Source organism: Capsicum annuum, chromosome 11 (genome assembly GCF_002878395.1).
Source record: "Capsicum annuum cultivar UCD-10X-F1 chromosome 11, UCD10Xv1.1, whole genome shotgun sequence".
In the NCBI taxonomy this organism is placed as follows: domain Eukaryota; kingdom Viridiplantae; phylum Streptophyta; class Magnoliopsida; order Solanales; family Solanaceae; genus Capsicum; species Capsicum annuum.
This window is the reverse complement of record NC_061121.1, coordinates 199,925,859-199,948,793: the sequence shown is the minus strand read 5'-3', so window position 1 is coordinate 199,948,793 and position 22,935 is coordinate 199,925,859. Positions and strand designations below refer to the sequence as shown.

At 32.5% G+C, this 22,935-nt stretch overlaps 1 long non-coding RNA gene across 2 annotated transcripts; it reads left to right on the top strand.

Annotated features, from left to right (window-relative positions):
* Nucleotides 1-970: 970 nt before the first annotated feature.
* On the top strand, nucleotides 971-17,755 carry LOC124888431. Of its 2 annotated transcripts, XR_007046544.1 has the most exons (4): nucleotides 971-1,659; nucleotides 1,772-1,854; nucleotides 15,940-16,022; nucleotides 17,427-17,755. It is a non-coding gene; the product is annotated as an uncharacterized LOC124888431 (long non-coding RNA). The 2 variants fall into 2 exon arrangements; XR_007046543.1 differs by lacking the exons at nucleotides 15,940-16,022; nucleotides 17,427-17,755 and adding an exon at nucleotides 3,108-3,607 and having other exon boundaries at nucleotides 977-1,659.
* Nucleotides 17,756-22,935: the final 5,180 nt, after the last annotated feature.

Genomic DNA, 22,935 nt, shown 5'->3' with positions numbered 1-22,935 from the left:
GACAGCCATCCTAATTTGGGTCTATTTTTGAGATTCACCCATTATTATTTACTTAAAATTTATTTATTTTATATTTTTTGAATTACAAATATTGATCCTATTTTGTGCAATTTTTTTTACATAGTTGGAATGAAAAGAATTTCAATATATATAATCGTTTTTATGCTCTGAGTACTAGTTTGAAGTAATAGTTAGATTTATATAATTTTAAAATTAATTTTCAACCCCTTTCCAAAAAAAAAAACGACACAATAGTTTTTAAGAGGGCCCCACAAAGCAAAGCTGATATTTTCATCGAACCTCCTAAACAAAAATTCTGGATCTGCCACTGCATGCATGATAAAAAAATTCTAATGTTAGGTCCATGCTGATACAGGCCATGCTCTTCTAATTTTTGTATATTTATTCTCTTATACTCCCTCCATCCCATTTTACTTGCCCAAATTTGACATTACACATTGATTAAGAAACACAATTAATAACGTAACTACTTTACTATAGTACCCCTATTAAATGATGTTTATATTTTAATTTGAAGAAAATATAATTAATGCTAAGGGTAGAAAAGCCAAAAAAAAAAATGTCTTGTCTTGATTAATGAAAAATGACAAGTAAAATGAGAAATTAAATTAAGAAATTTCAGACGAGTAAAATGGGACGGAGGAAATATTATATAAGAGGAAATGAAGCATCTAAAGCAGGCACCTGTCTGGCACAACTGAGGGCAACTTCATAATTTTAAACCGGAATAAATATTTCTGCTTCTTCCACATATATTGCCTTACTCTCATCCTTATCTCTCTTTGATAACTCTCGCCTATTTTTCTTCATGATCATTCATTTATCTTCTTCTCCGCGTTCTTCAATTGATGAAGTAATAGTTTTTTCAATGTCTCATGATTTTTCATCAATTATTTTTTTCCATCTTTAATTCTTGTTATTTTTCATATATTTCCATTTTTTCCTGATTGTCTTTGATTTTTGTTAATCAGATGTAGTTGGTTTCTTTTTGGGTTTTGTTAAATTCTTGAAATTGAGCTTAAAGATTGAGTCTTTCTTGTGTAATCCAAAAGAAATTTTTGGCTGTTTTTCCATTCTTGAAGTTGAGCTTAAAGATTGAGTACCAAAAGAAATTTCTAAGTTTTTTCTTTCCATACTTGAGAAATTGAGCTTAAAGATTTAGTCTTTCTTGTTTAAACCAAAAGAAAATTCATGAGGTTTTTCCTTTCTTGAATATTGAGCTTAAAGATTCAATCTTTCTTGTTAACCAAAAGAAATTTCTGGGTGTTTTTCCATTCTTGATTATTGAGCTTAAAGATTAAGTCTTTATTGTAAACCAAAAAGGAATTTCTGGGTGTTTTCATATTCTTGAAGTTGAGTTTAAAGAATTGTGGGTGTTTGTTTCATTCCTTTATTTGATCAATTCTGGTTTAGGAAAGTTCACGGATTTCAATATTATAGGATGCGTACAAAAAATAGAATAGAAAAGAAAAAGTGTTGCCACCTTTCTAAGATGGTATAACGCATATACGTGTCCCCAAATATTTGAGGTTCAATCATTTGTGTTTAATTTTGCAGTGGTGTACACTGAAAAACTTCTCAAGAATGACATTTAGCATGAGAATCATCGCAATGACGATAACTCAATTACCTACTAAAGTAGTACACTTTCTATACAGTTTTTTGAAAGGACACTTATTGACCTTTTATTTCTATCTGTTTTTCTCTTTGATTGGGAATTTATTTTGTCTTATGTTTCTTGCAATTTCAGGCCTCTTTCTTCTTGCAGTTGTAAGGCCTATTCTGGACTTTTTTGAATCATCTAAGAGAATTTCAGCATCTGCTCTATGTAATGTAAGTAACTGTCATTGTATTATGTTCTTTTTGATTTATGCAATTGTATTTTTTCCTCTTTTTTGTCATTTATCCCATCGTATTAGATATGTTTGTTGGTTTGCCTGATCTTGCTTATACATAGAGGTTGTCTTCTTTTGGGGATTAGCATAAAAGTTCCTTTACAAACTATGCCAGTTGACATTCTTGTGGATGCTAAACGGGATTTTGTCAATGTCTTCCGTTTTACTTTTCTTTTCCATTAGCTGACATGCTTGGACTTAGACTGATGCCATATGGTTGAATTTCAATGCACTTTGAAAATTATAGCACATTTCGATGGAATGTAAACATCCGCAAGTAAATAGTTATATTATATTGATTTCCTCAATCTTAACTTGATTTAAGAGGAAGTAAATATAATCCACCTTCAAATTACGACTTCTGTTTCTATTTGGTTTTAGTGAATCGACAGGGTCTTAAACTAACTGACCACCTATTAGGTGGATTTAATTAAAAAAGAAGTCTAGGTGATTTGAGAAGATATAATATTAAGCCTTTGCATAAATCTTGGCAGGAGTCTCTCTGTATGGTCTAACATATGTGGATTCCAGAATTAGTTTAAAAAGGAAATCAGACCTTGTTGATTCACTAAATAAAGGTTATTTGGGATGGAGGATGTTACGGTATATATGTCTATATGTACTTATTTGAGAATCAAGTTCAAAAAAGTATATTTGTCGCATATTGGGAGTAAAAAGGCATCCAAAGAGGTCTAAAAAGGTTTTAAAAGAATGTGGCTTTTCTTTTTTTAGAACCTTTCAGATTCCAACTTCCCACACGACATGTTTGAATCCACAAGATTAAATAAAATTTTGGTAAAACTTCTGACTCTAACTTTCCACGTGACAAATTGATCACAAGATTAAAAGGTATTTTGGTACATTTTAGGTATCTTTAGTTTAGGACAAGAAGATTCTATTTAATTCACTTTGTTAAACTCTGTTCAATTCAAAAGAAGATAAACAAATTGAAACAAAGAGAGAAATTTCTTCCTTGTGTGAATAAAACAAATTAAGATTGAACTTATTACCTGTCAGTAAAGCTATAACAGTAACATTAAACTTTTTCTTGGGTCGATATGGAAGCAAACGTAAGTGTGGACTTGCTTGGAAGTATTTTTCTATCTGATCATACTCTGCTCTAGTGACGTTCATCGCATTAACAAATATCACATGCTGATGAATACCGTTCTCGATCGGGAAAAGATACAGGTTATGTGCATGTCTTATCTAATCGTTGTTTTGGAATTGCGAAGCTGGGGAGGGAATCAAATTAGGTCCACCAACCTCAGCCAAACAAGCTAGGGCTTGAGAAAGCTTATCCACAGCCATCCCAGCCAGCCAAGCCAAGCCATGTGCAGGCTCATTTGCATCCAATCCAGGTACATAAACCTAATTTCTCACACGTTGTCGGTGGTTAGATATCGCTATTTCTATTTTATAAATGGCATTAGCACTATTACCATTTGAAGCCATATTTGAAACCATGACTGCCACTGCAATACAAAGCAATGAGTAATGTTTTCCGAAATAACACTCCGATTAAATCATCCTAGACAAATTTAAGTAAATCCAAACTCATGGTGCAATTTAATGAAATCAGAAACCAAAATAAGAATAATTTAATTAGCAATTTCTGTAAAACGCGTAACGTGTTTCAAACACAAACTCCGATCAAAATGCAGTTCTATATTGTAACAAACAGATAAATTAGGGACCAAAACAATCTATATTAACAATAATAGCAAGTTCTGTAAAATGCAAAGGAGTTACGTGTTCTGAACTAACACTCCAACTAAATCATAAACATGAAATCAGGATTCAAAACCATAATAATTCGATTCACTAGTTCTGTAACAAAAAATCATATCACATCTAAATTAAAAAAGGTTTTACGCCATTTTATCAAAACTTTCGAACTAGAACTAACATTTCGATTTATTCATCGTGCAATTCTACTTTCATTTACGCTGTTCTATCAAAACCTTAGAACTAAAAAACAGTAACTGTTCAAAACTAACATTCTACATTCTAACAAACATAAAATCAGGATTAAAAACATTAATAATTTACTCGCTAGTTCTGTAAAACATAAATTCACATCCGTTCTGAACTAAGATTCTGATTGAATCATCGTGTAATTTTCAATCAAATATTTTGAACTACAAAAAGTAACGTGCTCAGAACTAACATTCCGATTGAATCATCGTGCAATTCTACATTCTACATAAAATCAAGTTTTAAAATAGTAATAATTTGATTCGCTAGTTTTGTAAAACGCAAATTCACATCCGTTCCAAACTAACATTCCAATTGAATCATCATGCAATTCTACATAAAATCAGTATTCAAAATAGTATTAATTTGATTCACTAGTTCTGTAAAACACAAATTCACATCTGTTCCGAACTAACATTTCGATTGAATCATCGAGCAGAAAATTAAGATTCAAAACAGTAATAATTCGATTCGCTAGGTCTGTATAAGTATAACACAAATTCACAGATAAAATGACTTACGCATATCAAAGAAATTATCCCAGCCTTGATTCTTCGGGAAGGACTTTCGTCTAAAACTATTACGTGTTGCACAAAACTTCACCAAACTCATTGGAATTACCAGAAAAGAAGGAGCCATTTCCTCTTCATCTTTTTTTTTTCGAGGAAAATAGAAATTCGAATTTGATTTTGAGCACTGAGGATGCTTTTAGTCTCATTATATAGACGGGTCAGTATAGGTCAATTGGGCTGGTCATGGATCAATGGGTTAATTATGAGCAAATCACAAAAAATATACCGTTTAAGAGGCGCAAATCAGAAAAAATATACTATTTAAGAGGGGCAAGTTACAAAAAATATACTATTTAAGAGGGACAAATCACAAAAAATATACTATTTAATAGTCAATATTACAAAATCTATCAATAGTTTTCACTTTTCAAAATATACCAATAGAAAACTAACAAAACCTATCAAATAACATTAAAGAAGATAAAAAAACACACATGATAAACAATAAACTTTTTACCACCAATTAAATTAGGAACGTAAGTTTGTTGATAACTCTTTGGGGCCGTTAGGCCATAAATTTATTTTTCTTTTTTTCAATTTTTTTTTTACTTTATTAAAGTTGTGGTGTTTGGCCATGAAACTTTAAAAATAATTTCGGAGTTGGATTTTGAAAAGTGAAAACAACTTTTTGTTGTTTTCACTATTTTCCACTTCCAATTTCAACTTTTATTATTATTATTATTATTATTATTATTATTATTAATATATATATATAACCCCAATCGTTAAATTCTTACACAAACCCTTCTTATAACTACAACCAACCACCAAGAAAAAATAAAGTAAGTACTATTTTTTCTTTCACCTGGAAGTCTTCCAAATTGAATACTATCTAACTTCATGATATTCAATTAAGATACCATCATATAATTACTTTTAAAGTGTATTAAGTACTTTTTAATTGAATGACGTGAAGAGAGAACTCATCGTGCAATTGGTAAGAAGATAAAAGAGGCGGTAATTGTAGTGTTTTGTTGTAAGATCTCATAAGATCCTTGTCCATTTCAGTTTTATATGGCATGTTAAAGGGGTCCAAGGCTTAGAAAAATTTCACTAAGTGTTAAGACTTAGTCATTTCCAAAGCCTCTCAAACTTTGAAGATTTTAATTCTAACCTTTCCGGCCTTAAAATATCAATTTTTAAGTTGATTCATGATCGAGGTGATCGATAGCAAGTCTTGGGTAAGTTTTGAATTTTTCTGTGAGGTTTGAGGCTTTTTCAGGTGTTCAAACTAGAGAGTCAGCGCGATATGGTCGCGGCGCACCATTTATCGCGCTGGTGGGTGCAACGCGGCGCGTCTCCTAATGCGTCGACTGAGCATCGCAAAGCGTCACTGGTCGTGTTCAGTTTAATATGCTACAGGAATGTGGGGGGTATTTGTGTCCTTTTTTCCTCACTTTTCCTCACCCATAATACTAGATTAAGGTTCCAAAGGGGCAAAATCACTTATCTTTTCACAAACTCTCTCTAGAACAAAACCATAGCTTCTTCAAATCCAAGTTCAAGCTTCAAGAAATCACTAATAACTCACGCAAATTCAGCAATTAAGGTATGCTAGACGTTCATTCATGGGTCTTTTTCACCCATAGATTCCAAGAACCTGCTTTCAAGTTTAAAATCATGATATTTACATGTATTTATGAATTATATCCATGAACTTCCATAAATTTTGATTTTTATACCACGTTGGATGATATTTGCATGTTGAATCCTTAACTCATGATTTTCACTGTGCAAGTATGCTAATATCACATGATTTAACTATTTCCCATGCTTTAGCTCATGACCCACATGTGTTTGATGAAATGCCTAAGAGTTGAATTTTTGAACAATGACTACTTGTTATGCTTTTGAGGCTTTAGTATGTTTCTACTATTGATGCTACCAAGTCCTGGGGGTTATGAATATCCGAAAACTTAACTGTTTACTTAGTCTCAGTATTTTCTGAATGGTTTCGGACATATTAGAGTACTGTTTTATCCCTTTTAGATTTCTATTGGCGAGAAAATGATTTTGACCATCTTAAAACTATTTCAAAAGATTTAAGAAAGTTTTGAAATAATTTTAAGAAAATTTGGAGAGTCGCCACTTGATTTTTACAGAAAAAAATCAAGAAAAAGGAGTTTCAAAGGTTCAAAAACAGAAATAAACCTCTAAAACTAGAGATAATGGGTAATGGTTCAATTAATGCACTAAGAAGGTTTTTAAGGCACTTAGGAGCGTCCGTTTAAAAGGGTTACCAAAAAAGAACTAACTTGACTATCTAAAAGTGGCTAATTTTTACAAAGACTTGATTTTATTAAAAATAAAATTAAAATTATTTAAAACATTCAAAAAGGTTTTATTTATGCACGAGAAACATTCTAGTTGAATTAAACTATGACAATTTTTTGGACTTAAGTGGAAGCTGAATTTTACTTTTGTAAAAAAAAAAAAAAGAAGAAATTGAAATTATTTTCATATTACTATAGAAAAGTCGATTTTGCAATAGATAATACCTTTGAAAAAAACATTAAGAGAATATTAAGTTAAAAGTGGTTTGCTAATTTTCAAAAAGTTGATTTTCGAAATGAATTAGTTTTTTAGATTTGGAGATTAGTTTCTTAGGTTCGGAGAAAATTACATTAATTCAAATAAATGATTAATCATATGAACAAAATAAATGTCATATAAAAATGAAATATTCATTTTTCAAAGACTTGTTTTAAGGAGAAAATGGAAGAAACCATTTTAATCCGTTTTTTCAGATAAGACAAATTAGGTGAAGAAATTATGAATTAAGTAAAGGAAACTAAGATAAAATAAAATGACGATACCTTGGGGAATTTACCTAGATTAATTAATCTACAAATGTTAGTTAGCACACATAAGCAATACAAGCTACAAAAATAATACAAGAATTGAAATTGGGCCCTTAATTGTTCTTTCAACAAAGCTGCCCATTTTTTGGGGTTGAATTATGGACTTTGAGTCCATTTTCTGAAATGTATACCAGCTGTATATAAACAGTTTAAGTCTCAACGTTTTTGTATATATCACCGCATATACAGTGTATATCAGTGTCGAAGAATTCTTATTTCCCGTCCACTTTCCATCATAAATGGTGTGATAATGTGCATCTACTATTTTCCATGTATACGTTCTGCATATCTGCATATACCAGTTTGTATACTTGTGCTATACTGTGTATATCAACCCAATTTCGGACTTTAGTGAGGCTCGAATCGACGACGTTCGAATGCAAGGATGTGGAGAGTCCCATTGGACTCATCCAGAAGAGTTCATGTAAAGTGAAGAAGAGATAAGGATTAATATGCGTCTAAAAATACGACGAGCAAACTAGCATAAAAAATGCCGATTTAGAGAAACCATAAATCAAACACATAAGGTATAAATCACGTGTTAAAGAAAATTCAAAATAGCGCAAACAACATAAAGAAAGTGAGCAAGAAGGAACCAAGCACAATGCATTAAACTATGAATCGAGCAATTGCCTAATTTTATCCTTTCAAGTTTTATGATGCTGATTTTAGGTGATCATGAAAATTATAGGTCCAGAGCATACAAAAAAAATAGACAAATCGTAAACTTAAAAGACAGTTACACGAATGGAAGGTAGACAAAAATAACAGTAGAGAATGCAGATTTACAGCCAATCCATTAGACCAACAAGAATTTGTTATCTTTTTAAAAAAATTCAAATACTATAGGTTGCAGTTTAATAGAAAGACAATGAGGAGACAACATCGAACTTGTAAACTCAAGCCAAGAACTTGCAATAACGATTATTATTAAATAGAACATGATTGGAGAGAAAAGAAAAACTCCTATTCTAAGACCATTTGAGTGCACTTCTAACTCATAGTATTTGAAAATGATTAAGATGTTACAAAATCAAGTGGTACTTACCACCCACTACTAACAATTACCAACACCAGTTTAGGCTCCAACAACAACACTTCGGACCTGTACATGAACATTTTGGGAATATATACGAACACTTTAGGCAAACAAACAGACACCTAAAGAATAATTGTTCATTTTTTATAACAACCCGTATCCGCAAATTGTATAAACAACGTCATGGCTACGCTGATATCACAACCAAAAAAAAAAATTACTCCGACCTCCAAAACCAGATTTCAATCTTTTTCTCAGAAAACACCATCCAAATAATCAAAATACCACGAATATTCAACCTATTCCAGCCATATCAGAATCCATAACGATGAAAAAATTCACCACTTAAAGATAGTAGTGCAAAAAAAATAAAGATGGAGCCCTTACCAATTTTTGGGTAGCGAACCGGGGCTACGAGTCTGTCACGATGAATTTTCACCACCAAAACTCGACTTGAACTTATTGGCATTGAATCGAAATTCAGATGATTACAACAAATTTAGATGAGTTTCACTGAGAACTTCTTGGCTATGTGAGATTAGAGGAGTGCTCCCCCAAATCCCCAATATTTCCCCCAAAAAGTTCTCCCCCTTTCTCTCTACATAGTTGGGTATTTATAGAGGATTTTAGAATTATTTGGGGGGGGGGGGGGGGAGGGGGGGTGGGGAAGGAAAAAAAATTAACAAATTTGAATTTCAAATTTGGGAAAATGAATTGTACGAATGTTGCTGAGCTCTTTTTTGCCGTTGTTGTACTGTTGAACTTTGAAATTGTGGTTGAGTAATTGAATTGTTTGTTTTTTGAAGCTGCTGCATATGTTTGTTGTTGGATAAGAGAGATTAAATGTATAAGGGTGTGGGATGGGCTACAGGTGTTGGTTGAGTGGGTTGGGGGAATTATATTTCATTTCTTTTGGGCTGGTGGTTATATGTTAAAAAGCAAAGAAAAGATAGAATTGGGCCGGTGGTTTGGGTTGGCAGAAATGGCCCCAAAAATGTGAAAGGGGCTTTTTTTAGTTTAAAAAAAAAAGGATTTCGGGGTTATTAAAAAAATAACCCCAATTAATTTAGGATTTATCTAAAATAATTTAATTTTTAGCCAAATTAAAAATTGATTAGTCAATTACATTACAATTGTGACCATTGTTTCAATTATGGTCAAAATTTAATAATTTTGGCTAAATTTAGTTGCAATCTGATACGAATTAATAGCCGGTTTAATCTAGTTTCTTGATTTAATAAAATTAAACAAATATTTTTGATTAAATTACTTTTTAGAATGAGAATATATTTAAATTAATTTTTTACCCTTAGTTAATTTTAAGGACAACCTTTGATTGAAAAATCAAAATTTCCAATAAAATAATTACTTACGTAATAAAATTATACGATCTCATAAATAATTATTACCCAAAATGACAAAATTACCTAGATAAATATTTTTAAAAAGTTTGATAATCTAGATAAAATAAAAGTTGTAATTTTATTTAAATCAAAGAAACTCAAAAATTAAATTTAATCATGGAGGGCAAAAATTAGGTGTCAACAACTGCCCTCTCCTTTTGAGTTAGGTGGATAGATGCAATCCTGGACAAAGGGAGTTTGACATTCCTAATTTTTGTCCGACCATAAATTCATTTCTCGAAAAAGGTTGGTTTTTGCACGAGTTTTAGGGGGTTATGGTCGAACCCCGATATCGGGTTTCCTACATATCCCAGGTTACATAAGAATTCAAACCACTTGTAGTTCATAAAGCTTGATTTTAAAGCATGATTTTCAAAGAATTCAAAAGCTATTTCGAGTTTCGAATTTTGGTGAAATCAAAAAGCTAGGGTATAAGAGGATTTGAGGAAGGTTGAAATGCAGTCGAGTTTTCTACATAGAGCCCAACCTACACATCCTAATAATTTAGGAAATTAGACTGCTTGTAGTTTGACTCGATCAGTAGAAAAGATAGTCTTTTATTTTAGACAATTTTCTGCTTATGGATGAGTTACAAATATGTTGAGTTATGGAAAAGAGGCTTGCATTTATCTCAATCACAAATACGGGTCCCCTTACACCCGTATCTAAGAGATACATGAACATAATTTCCAAAGCTCTAGGTATGTTGTCACTTGATTTTCAAAGAAGAGGAAGAATACCTCTAGTACGAGTTTAGAACTGCTCCAGAGGTGAAACTAATACCAAAAATATCCCAAAATACTCACATACCTTCTGATAGGAGTGTGGTTTGATGGTGGTGGAAGTCATCCCTCAGCTCGCATCCGAAGAGTTTGATATTCCTCTTCAGACAATGTCCTAGTTCACTGCTAAGAAAAAGTTCCACGTTATGCTATATTCTTTTTGGAGTCGTCCGCACCTGTGGTTTTGATTTGAGAATTTCATCCTTTTGGATGATCTCGACAATGACTCAAACAAATGATTAGTTGTAAAAGTAGCGTTACACAAGCGTAAATTGGTATAAACCTATTTGAATATACTATACTGAGATAACTGAACCAATTTGCATAACCATTTTGAACAGAGTGACGGTCCAACACATCTCTTTGCAAGGAGAATGACCTATCTTGAATGTAAGTGTCACTTTGAATGGAGTGACAATCCAATATGTCTCATTGAAATATAATGTGCCATTTGAATGAGGGTGACGACCCAATGCATCTCATTGAAAGACAAACGGCCAATAATGAATATAACATGTCACTTGTTCGGGGTGACGACCAAATGTGTCTAATTAAATGGAGGACGACCAATCTTAAATGTAACATGCCACTTTGAACGAGGTGATGTCCCAACGTGTCTCACTTAAAGACGGACGACTTATCTTGAATGTAATATGCCACTTTGAATGAAGTGATGGTCTAACATGTCTCGTTGAAAGGCGGGCGACCTATCTTGAAAATAACATATCACTTTAAACAGGGTGATGATCTAATGTGTCTCATTGACAGGCGGATGACCTATCTTGAATATAACATGTCACTTTGATCAGGGTGATGACCCAACACATAACCTTGAAAGATAAACAACCTATCTTAAATATGATATGTCACTTGAACAGGGTAACGACCCAATGTGTCTCATTAAAAGGTGGATGACCTATCTTGACTGTAACATGCCACTTTGAACGAAGTGATGGCCCAACGTGTCTCATTGAAAGGAGGATGACCTATCTTGAATGTAACATGCCTCTTTGAACGAGGTGACAGCCCAACGCATCTCATTGAAAGGAAGACAACCAATATTGAATGTAATATGTCACTTTGAACGGGGTGAAGACCCAAATGTGTCACATTGAAAGGCGGATGATCTATCTTGAATGTAACGTGTCACTTTGAATAGGGTGACGGTCCAACGTGTTCATTTGAAAGGCGGACGACCTATCTTGTATGTAGTATATCACTTTGAATGGGGTGATGGTCCAACGTGTCCCATTGAAAGGTGGGCGAACTATCTTACATGTAATGTGTCACTTTGAACGTGGTGACGACCTAATATATCCTCTTAAAGAGTGAAAACCCAAATGTAACAAGATGTGTTCTTTTGAAAAGGGTGGTAGTTAAAATAAGATGTGCCCTTTTGAATGGGTGGACGACCCAAATGACATGAACTTCATCCTTTGAATCAGGAGTCTTTTAAAGGACTTGTGCATGTCCTAAGCTTCTGGATTGGATCCTCAAACTTTGAAAGGCTAATTTTGCACTATTTCTTATAAGTGATTTGGCGTAATGTCACCTGTATAACTTAAACAACTCTCATTAATAATACGATAATTTATTATAACTAAGCCAGGAGTGTAACAGAAGATAAAGATAAAGATGAAGTTGTTTGAATCATGATGATTTAGAGATAGTAGTTCGGATAATATCCCCATATCTTTGTCGTTATGCCCAATCATTTCCCTATAAAACCAAAGAAAGTGTTAGAGATCATAACAAAGTAATAGAAACATAAATAAAGAGGAAAATGGAGGAGGGAAGTTGTCTGGATTATTATGACAAAATCACAGTAAGACTGATAATGCCCTGTGTCATTCTTAACGTTGTCAACTTTGTGACTTTACTATTCCTGCATCCAATGAAAAATTCTTAGTTTTAAGAGACCGATTGTGTTGGTATTGTCTTTCTCTTCTGATGTACTTTGTTAATCATTGATTTGTAGGCTTGAAGTGCGGTCGTTGTGGAATTTTTGAGGATCTCCCTAAAAATTTTTGCCCCGATTTAGAAACTCTCGAACTTTCTTACGACATTATTTAGTATGGAATTTTTGAAATCTTTTCAAAAATTCTTCCCCAGTCTAAAATGCAAACTATTTGAGTTAAATCTGACGTAGGGTGCTTTAAGCATAGGAAACTTCAAAAATGATTCTCCGATCTTATCTTTAGCAACGTTTGAACTTCAACTTCGTGGCAAATGTCACATTTAGTTTTGAAAATTTTTTTGAGACCTTAAAATTTCTGCCCAGTTGCACGCTTCAATGTCATTTTCATTTAACTTGGGAAAGGATCCTTTGATGAATTTTTGAGATCTTCTCAAATTTTTTTCAAAGTTTCTATAAAAATATTACGAAAAATATGACCGAGCTAGTGTGGCACCTATGCATTGCATTGAGGCAGGAAAGATAGCTCTAACATAAAATAAAAAGATAATTCTTATAAGGGATTGACCAAAGCCGACATAGGCCCCCTACGTATCCCATTCTTGGGAATTCAGGTCAAATGTAGTTCATACATACAATGAAAGAATAAGTTTTCTAAGGGGTTGACCGAAGCCGACATAGGCCGCCTACGTATCCTTGTTTGGGAATTCAAGTCAAACATAGTTTGTACAAACAAAAAGGATATTTGATACTTTTGATAATGCGACCGAAGCTAATATAGGCCGCCTACGTATTCCATTCTTGGGAATTCAGGTCGAACATAGTTCATTACAACTAAAAGAGTGCAATTACAAGGAAATCAAGGACAAAGTACGATTACAAGGAAATAAAATGATAAAGTGCAGTTATAAGGAGATAAAATGAGAAAGTATGATTACAAGAAAAGAAAACAACAACTTTTAAATGCAGGATAGAAGGACGCCAAAAATGCACCTTTTGAGGAAAATTCATGCTTCTTCTGATGGATGACTCCGATGACTATTTCTTGTGATTGGGAAATGGATTGTTGTTAGCATTAGCCAGAGCTTCTTCAAGCATTATCACCTTGTTGTCAATCAAATCCTGAATTTTGTGCTTGAGAGTGATACATTTCTCTGTATCGTGTCCAAAAACTTCGGAGTGATAAACACATCGCTTTCATATATTATACTAATTAGCAGAAGTGTTCATAGGATTTACTTCTACTGGACGAAGTAGTTTTGCATCTTTCAACCTTTCAAAAAGCTGAGTGAGAGATTTCGCCAACGACATGAAAATTTTGGGAGGCTTCCTTTCATGATTGGCACGAGGAGCATTATTTTGATAGTTTTGTGGTAGAGGTTGAACATGATATATCGCTTTTGCATTGAATACCGGATAGTGAGCATGACAAGAATTGGGTTGATATCGAGGAGGTTTCTTGTATTTGGAAGAGTTTTATTGAGTCATCACTCCCATTACTTCCTTCTTTTTTTTTTCCAATTTCGAAAGAGCCAGTCTGGAAGCCCTTATGAGTTGATTGTAGCTCTATCAAATTTATTATCTATCCTGTCTTGATGCATTGTTTGAACTTGGTTGAGTTCATTGAGTTCTATTAACTGACTGAGTACACTGAGTTCTGTTAACTGACTGAATACGCTGAGTTCTGTAACTGTTTGAGTACTACTGGATGTGACATCACTAAAACTATTCTAAAACTACTGTAAATCTAGGTAAATAACTAGATTGTTGGATATTAAATACCTCCAGGACTTGATAGTATAAATTGTAAAACATAGCATAAATTTGAAAAGCATAACAATGTTCACTTGCTCATAATTCGTTCATAGAGGCATTTTATCAAACACTTGTAAGATATAGGATTGCACATATGCTAGTATGTCATAATTTTCACATTTAATTCACATGAGCAATTTATCAAGCACTTGGGGAACATAATCTATGCACATGATACTAAACAACATGCAGGCATCATAATTTCAAATTCCAATTTGAAAATCATGGTATTTTAACATGAATTCACATGATACTACACACATGATAAATAATTTCACATGAAACTTGAAATAAACCATGGATTAGAACACACTTAACATCATAATCATGAATACACTCAAATCCCACATAGAATTCATGAAATCAATTAACTTATAGTTTAAAAGAGTTTCTTGAACTCCAAGGGTGGAAGGAAACCCTTGGATGAACACTTCACATATCTTGATGTTTGAATTTGTGAAGACTGATAGTTTGTTCTTGAAGATTTGCTCTTGAAACAAAAGCCCTAGGGTTTATTCTTGAAAAAATTTAAGAGAATTTGAAAGAAAGTGAGCAATTTCTTCTCTAGGGTCATTTGATTTTATGTTTTGGGGTTGAAAATGGGTGAGATAATGACCCAAATACCCTCTGGACGTGGTCTTTTAATGACTGAAAATGTCTCTAGTGATGCGCAGACCGATGCGCCGTGTCGATGGCATCAATGCGATGACCAATGAGTCGCGTAGAGTTTACGTTGGTTCAATGGAATTGTATTGAAAGTTGGAAAAAAATTATCTTTTGGCGCGATGGACGACATGACGCGTCGAGATCTCATCGATCCACTGTTTTGGTCACCTAAACATGGTTTAAACGAGGTCCAAAAAATCCAAAACTCACTCAAAGTGACCTACTGACATTCCTGATCATAAATAAACCTAAAAATCAACACTTTAAGGTCATAAAGGTTGAGAAATAGGATCGCCAACTTATGAAGGATAAAATACTTCTAAGTATAAAACTTAGCTGAAATTTGTAAGTCTGGGACCTCTTTTCAAGCTTTAATGGACTGAGTTAAGCTTAGAATTTTACAGGATCTTATAATCGAGCTACAGGTGTTGGCTGACTGGGCTGGGGGAATTTTATTTCATTTCTTTTGGGCTGGTGGTTATATGTTAAATAAAAAGAAAAGATGGAATAGGGCTGGTGGTTTTGGGCTTGTAGAAAAGGGCCCAAGCACGTGAAAAAGGCTACTTTTTGAGTTTAAAAAAAGGGATTTTGAGGTTATTAAAAAAATAACCCCAATTAATTTAGGATTTAACTAAAATAATTTAATTTTTAGCCAGTTTAAAAATTGTTTGGTCAATTACATTACAATTGTGACCATTGTTTCAATTATGGTCAAATTCGATATGAATTAATAACCGGTTTAATCTCGAGTTTCTTGATTTAATAAAATTAAATAAATATTTTTGAATAAATTATTTTGGAAAATGAAAATACATTTCAATTATGTTAAAATAGGGTGCAGATATGTGTGAGTCTTGATTATTAATGCAAATTCTTGGTTAATGATGTTGAACAAGTTCAACATGGTGAAAGGACACTTATTGACCTTCTATTCCTATCTTCCTTTTTCTTTGATTGGGAATTTATTTCGTCTTATATTGTTTGCAATTTTAGGTCTCTTTCTTCCTGCGGTTGTAAGGCTTATTCTGGATTCTTTTGAACCATCTAAGCAAATTTCAGCATCCGCTCTAAGCAATGTAAGTAATTGTCATTGTATTATGTTCTTTTTGGTTTATGCAATTGTGTTTTCCCCTCTTTTTAGTCATTTATCCCATCATATTTAGATATGTTTGTTGGTTTGCCTGATTTTGCTTATACATAGAGGTTGTCTTCTTTTGGAGATAAGCATAAAAGTTCCTTTACAAACTATGCCACTTGACATTCTTGTTGATGCTAAATGAGATTTTGTCAATGTCTTCCATTTTACTTTTCTTTTCCATTGGCTGACGTGTTTGACTCAGACTGATGCCATATGGTGGGATTTCATTACACTTTAACAACTATAGCACATTTCTATGGAATGTAAACATCCGCAAGTAAATAGTTGTGTTGTTCTAATTTTCTTTATCATAACTTGATTTAAGAGAAAGTAAATATAACTAACCTTCAAATTACTACTTCTATTTCTATTTGGTTTTAGTGAATCAACAATTTCTTAAACTAACCGACCACCTATTAGGTGGATTTAATTCAAAAGGAAGTCTAGGTGATTTGATAAGATATAATATTAAGCCATTACATTAATCTTGGTAGGAGTCTCTCTGTATGGTCTGACATATCTAGATTCCAGAATTAGTTTAAAAAGGAAACCAGACCTTGTTGATTCACTGAACGAAGGTTATTTGGGCCGGAGGATGTTATGGTATATATGTCTGTATGGACTTATTCGAGAATCAAGTTTAAAAAGGTATATATGTCGCATATTAGGAGTAAAAAGACATCCAAAGAGGTTTAAAAAGGTTTTAAAAGAATGTGTCTTTTCTTTTTTTAGCACATTTCAGATTCCAACTTTCCACATGACATGTTTGAGTCCACAAGATTAAATGAAATTTTGGTAAAACTTCTGACTCTAAATTTCCACGTGACAAATTGATCATAAGATTAAAAGGCATTTTGGTATATTTTGGGTATCTTTAGTTTAGGACAAGAAGATTCTATTTTATTTACTTTGTTAAACTCTGTTCAATTCAAAAGAAGGCAAATAAATTGAAACAAAGAGAGATATTTCTTCCTTGTGTGAGTTCTTTATTGCATCTCTTCTTTGTAGAAGATATGTACAACACTGGGAATGTTCAGGCATGATTTTCATATAGGCTTTGCTCGCCTCTTCAACATACAATTTTTAAGTATGACATCTTTATCGTGCCTTTCTCATTTTGGCTAAGGTTGGTGGGCAATAGGAGTAACTTTAAAATTTATCTGCTTTGCTATTTTAAATATATTATTTTTTTATAGTAGCTCCCCTCTACTTAATTTAGAGCATAACTTCATGATTCAATGTAGTACCAGGGCTTGGTTTTCATAATTTAGCATTTTAATCCTTTTCTTTGTATTACAACAAACGAGAATGAAATGCACGTTTATGGTCATTTTTGGTGTAGATTGATATATTTGTGAAGATTTTTCCTGGGGAGACACATGCCTAGTCCATGCGGTACAATAATAACGATAACTTGGCTTTAATATCTACTAAAGAGTCCCATCAAGATATGTTCGGATGGCTTGAAAAACATCTCAAGTAGAATTTACTCACTGTAATGACATGTTTCCTTTACATATGTTTGATAATAAAGGTTAGGAGTGTTTCTTTCCAACAAAAAATTCCTTTTGCATCTTATAGGAATATAACTTTGTTTCTTTTAGCTGACAATGAAATGATTGAATACTTGAGAAATCAAACTAACACAGTGAGACAAATCGATAAAAATTGAAATTGAGAAGAAGTAGAACAAACATGTTGTAACAAAGAGAACACAATGTAGCGAAGTAAATATATAAAGAACAATTTTCAATTTACCTTTGTTTTGTATCTAGTATTAGGTAGTGGTGTCTTCAATATAGCCTTCCAATCTTGTGAATTGTAAAAAAAAGGGAAATTAGAAGAAAAGAATTGATTTATCATTAATTCTATTACGACTTAACATATGTTCGACACAATAAATGACATTATTCAAACTGCAAAAGTGTACTGATGATGATGATGCAAAGGTTGGTCTTAATGAAATGTAGAATGATGTCATGAAAGAACTTAGGATGCAAGATACAGTTATTCAAGATAGATAAACCGTTGTTTATCTTGTTCACCTTTAATTCTAGTTGCTCATCAAACATTGTTTATCGTTGATTTTCTTATGCTTACTAAACATATTATGCAGATTTAGCATATATTATTGTGGACTTTATATAACTCTTCTGGATTGATGGTATAATAGTCCACTCTCTATCACAGGTAACTTTACAGTGATTTTTGTGTTTGATCAAAACGGTTATAAAACAGTTCTTCTGTCAGAATATGCTGGAACAACAATAAACTTAGACCCAACTCTTTTAACTTTAAACTCTATATTGAAGATGTAGGACGGGTTTGTAGCATATTGATTGTGTGAAAAATAATGCTGTGATGGAATTGTTGAGAAGGTTAAGAAACAACTGGATGTTGCAAATATTACAAACTTAACATGCATTTATGACCAGTAGTATCAATCATAGGTTGAGTACATTTATTGAAAGAAAATCCAGTAGTGCAATGGCAATGTTACGTGCTATGGAAGTATTGAAGTAAACAAACACCTATTAGAAGATAGATTCGGAAAAATGAAACTTTAAGCCGATTATAAGTGATATTGGATATCCTCTACGCATCCACTCGGTGAGGACAAAGCTGAGTGTTTCAGATAGCTGTTTGATCGATTATGTGACTGTAAAAACAAGTTAACCCAACAGTCCTATTCCTAATGCACCAAAAAGTAAACTTAACACGTATAGTAAATTGAATAAAACAAATTAAGATTGAACTTATTACATGTCAGTAAAGCTATAACAGTAACATTGAACTTTTTTGGGTCGATATGAAAGCAAATGTAAGTGTGGACTTGCTTGGCAGTATCTTTCTATCTCATCATACTCTGCTCTAGTGATGTTCGTCGCATTAACAAACATCACATATTGATCAATACTGATTTCGATCGAGAAAAGATACAGGTCGTGTGCATGTCTTATTCGAATGTGGTTTTAAAATTGCGGAGCTGGTGTGGGAACCAAATTAGGTCCACTGACCTCAGCCAACCAAGTTAGGGCTTGAGGCAGCTCATCCACTGCCAGCCCAGCTAGCAAGCTAGCCTTGGGCAAGCTCATTTGCATCCAGTCCAGGTACATTAACCTAATTTCTCACACACTATCGGTGGTTAGATATCATTGCTCCCATTTTATAAATGACATTAGCACCATTAACATTTGAAGCCATATTTGAAGCCATGATTGCCACTGCAATACAAAACAATGAGTAACGTGTTCCGAAGTAACACTCCTATTAAGTCATCCTAGACAAATTTAAGTAAAATCAGAACCTGTGGTGCAATTCTATGAAATCAGAAACCAAAACAAGAATAATTTAATTACTAATTTCTGTAAAACACGTAATGTGTTTCGAACACAGTTCTATATTGTAACAACCAAAGAAATCAGGAGCCAAAACAATCTATATTAACAATAATAACAAGTTCTGTAAAACACAAAGGAGTAACATGTTCTGAACTAACACTCCAACTAAATCATAAACATGAAATCAGGATTTAAAATAATAATAATTTGATTCGCTAGTTATGTAACAAAAATTTACGTCACATTTAAATTTAAAAAGGTTTTACGCCATTATATCAAAATTTTCGAAGTAGAACTAACATTTCGATTGATTCATCATGCAATTCTACATTATTTATGTTGTTCTATCAAAAATTTCATACTAAATAAAGTAACTGTTCCAAACTAATATTCTACATTCTAACAAACATAAAATCAGGATTCAAAACAGTAATAATTCGATTCGCTAATTCTGTAAAATGCAAATTCTCATCTGTTTGAAACTAATATTTTGATTGAATCATCGTGCTATTTTCTATCAAAACTTTAAAACTATAAAAAGTAACGTGCTCAGAACTGACATTCCGATTGAATCATTGTACAATTCTACATTCTACATAAAATCAGGATTCAAAATAGTAATAATTTGATTCGCTAGTTCTGTAACACGCAAATTCACATCCATTCCGAAGTAATATTCTGACTGAATCATCGTGCAATTTTCTATCAAAACTCTTGAACTACAAAAAGTAATGTGTTCATAACTAACATTCTGATTGAATTATCGTGCAATTCTATATTCTACATAAAATCAGGATTTAAAATAGTAAAAATTCAATTCACTAGTTCTGTAAAAAGCAAATTCACATTCATTCCGAACTAACATAACGATTGAATCATCATGCATAAAATCAGGATTCAAAACAGTAATAATTCAATTCGCTGGGTCTGTAAATGCAAATTCACAGAGAAAATGACTTATGCATGTGGCAGAAATTATCCCAGCCTTAATTCTTTGGAAAGGATTGTCGTCTAAAACTAGTACATATTATAGAAAACTTACTCACCAAATTCATTGGAATTACCAGAAAAGAAGGAGACATTTTCTCTTCGTCTTTTTACACAAACCCCTCTTATAACTACAACCAACCACTAAGAAAAAAAATAAAAACATACGCGTAAGTACTATTTTTTCTTTCACCTAGAAGTCTTTGAAATTGAATACTATCTAACTTCAAGATATTCAATTAAGATACCATCATATAATTACTTTTAAAGTGTATTAAGTACTTTTTAATTAAATAACGTTAAGAGAGAACTCATCGTGCAATTGGAAAGAAGATAAAAGAGGTAATAATTTTCGTATTTTGCTGTAAGACCACGTAAGATCCTAGTCCATTTCAGATTTATATGGCATGTTAAAGGGGTCCAAGACTTAGAAAAATTTCACTAAGCGTTAAGACTTAGTCATTTCCAAAGCCTCTCAAACTTTGATGATTTTAATTCCAACCTTCCCATCCTTAAAATATCAATTTTAAAGTTGATTCATGATCGGGGTGATTGATAGAAAGTCTCGGGTAAGTTTTGGATTTTTTAGACGAGGTTTGAGGCTTGTTTGGGTGTTCAAACTAGAGAGTCAGCGCGATACGGTCACCGCGCGCCATTTATTGCATTGGCGGGTGCAACGTGATGCGTCGTGTAACGTTTTGACTGAGCAACGCGGCGGCGCTTACCGAGTCACTAGTCACATTCAGTTTATGAAGTTACGAGAATGTGGGGGTATTTATGTCATTGTTCCCTTACTTTACTTACCCATATCACGAGATTAAGGTTCCAAAAGGGTAAAATCACTCATCTTTTCACAAACTTTCTCAAGAACAAAACCCTAGCTTTTTCAAATCCAAGTTTAACCTTCAAGAAATCACCAATAACTCACGTAACTTCAGCAATTAAGGTATGCTAGATGTTCATTCATGGGTATTTTTCACCCATGGAGTCCAAACCTGCTTTCAAGTTTAAAATCATGATCTTTACATGTAATCATCAATCATATCCTTGAACTTCCATAAATTTCAATTTTTATACCACGTTGGATGATATTTGTATGTTGAATCCTCAACTCATGATTTTCATAGTGCAAGTATGCTAATAGCATATGATTTAACTATTTTCCATGCTTTAACTCATGACCCACATGTGTTTGATGAAATGCCTAAGAGTTGAATTTTTGAACAATGACTACTTGTTATGCTTTTGAGGCTTTAGTATGTTTCTACTATTGATGCTATCGAGTCCTGGGGGTTATTTTATACCTGAAAAATCATTAGAGTACTGTTTATCCCTTTCAAATTTCTATTGTTTAGAAAATGGTTTTTACCTTAAAACTATTTCAAAAGATTTAAGAAAGTTCCGAAATAATTTTAAGAAAATTCACAGAGTAGCCACTTGATTTTTATTGAAAAAAAAATCAAGAAAAAGGAGTTTCAAAGGTTCAAAAATAGAAATAAACCTTTAAAACTAGAGATAATGGGTAAGAATTCAATTAACGCCCCAAGAAGGTTTTTAAGGCACTTAGAAGTGTCCGTTTAAAAAGGTTTACCAAAAATGAACTAACTTGACTAACTAAAAGTGGCTAATTTTTTACAAAGACTTGATTTTATTAAACAAAAATTAAAATTATTTAAAAAATTAAAAAATGTTTCATTTATACAACGAGAAATATTCTAGTTGAACTAAACTAAGACAATTTTTCAGACTTAAGTGGAAGATGAATTTTGCTTTTGTAAAAAGAAGAAGAAATTGAAATTGTTTTCTTATTACTATAGAAAAGTTGACTATGTAATAGATAATATCTTTGAAAAAAAACATTAAGAGAATATCAAGATAAAAATGCTTCGCTAATTTTCAAAAAGTTGATTTTCGAAACAAATTAGTTTCTTAGATTTGGAGATTCGTTTTTCAGGTTCGGAGAAAATTACTTTAATTCAAATAAATGATTAATCATATGAACAAAATAAATAATCATCTAAAAATAAAATATTCATTTTTAAAAGACTTGTTTTAAGGAGAAAACGAAAGAGAACATTTTAATCCATTGTTTTTAGATAAAACAAATTAGGTGAAGAAATTATGAATTAAGTAAAGGAAACTAAGATAAAATAAAATGACAACATATTAGGAAATTTACCTAGATTAATTAATTTACAAATGTTAGTTAGCACAAATAAACAATTCAAGCAACAAAAATAATACAAGAGTTGAAATTGGTTCCTTAATTGGCCCATCAACAAAGCTACCCATTTTTTGGGCTTTGAATTATGGACTTTGGGTCCATTTTCTGAAATGTATACCAGCTGTATAATAACAGCTTAAGTCTCAACGTTTTTGTATATATCACTGCATATACAGTGTATATCAGCGTTTAATAAGGCTTATTTCACCTCCACTTTCCATAAAAAATGGTGTGATATGTGAATCTACTGTTTTCCATGTATACGTTCTGTATATAAGCATATACCAGCTTGTATACTT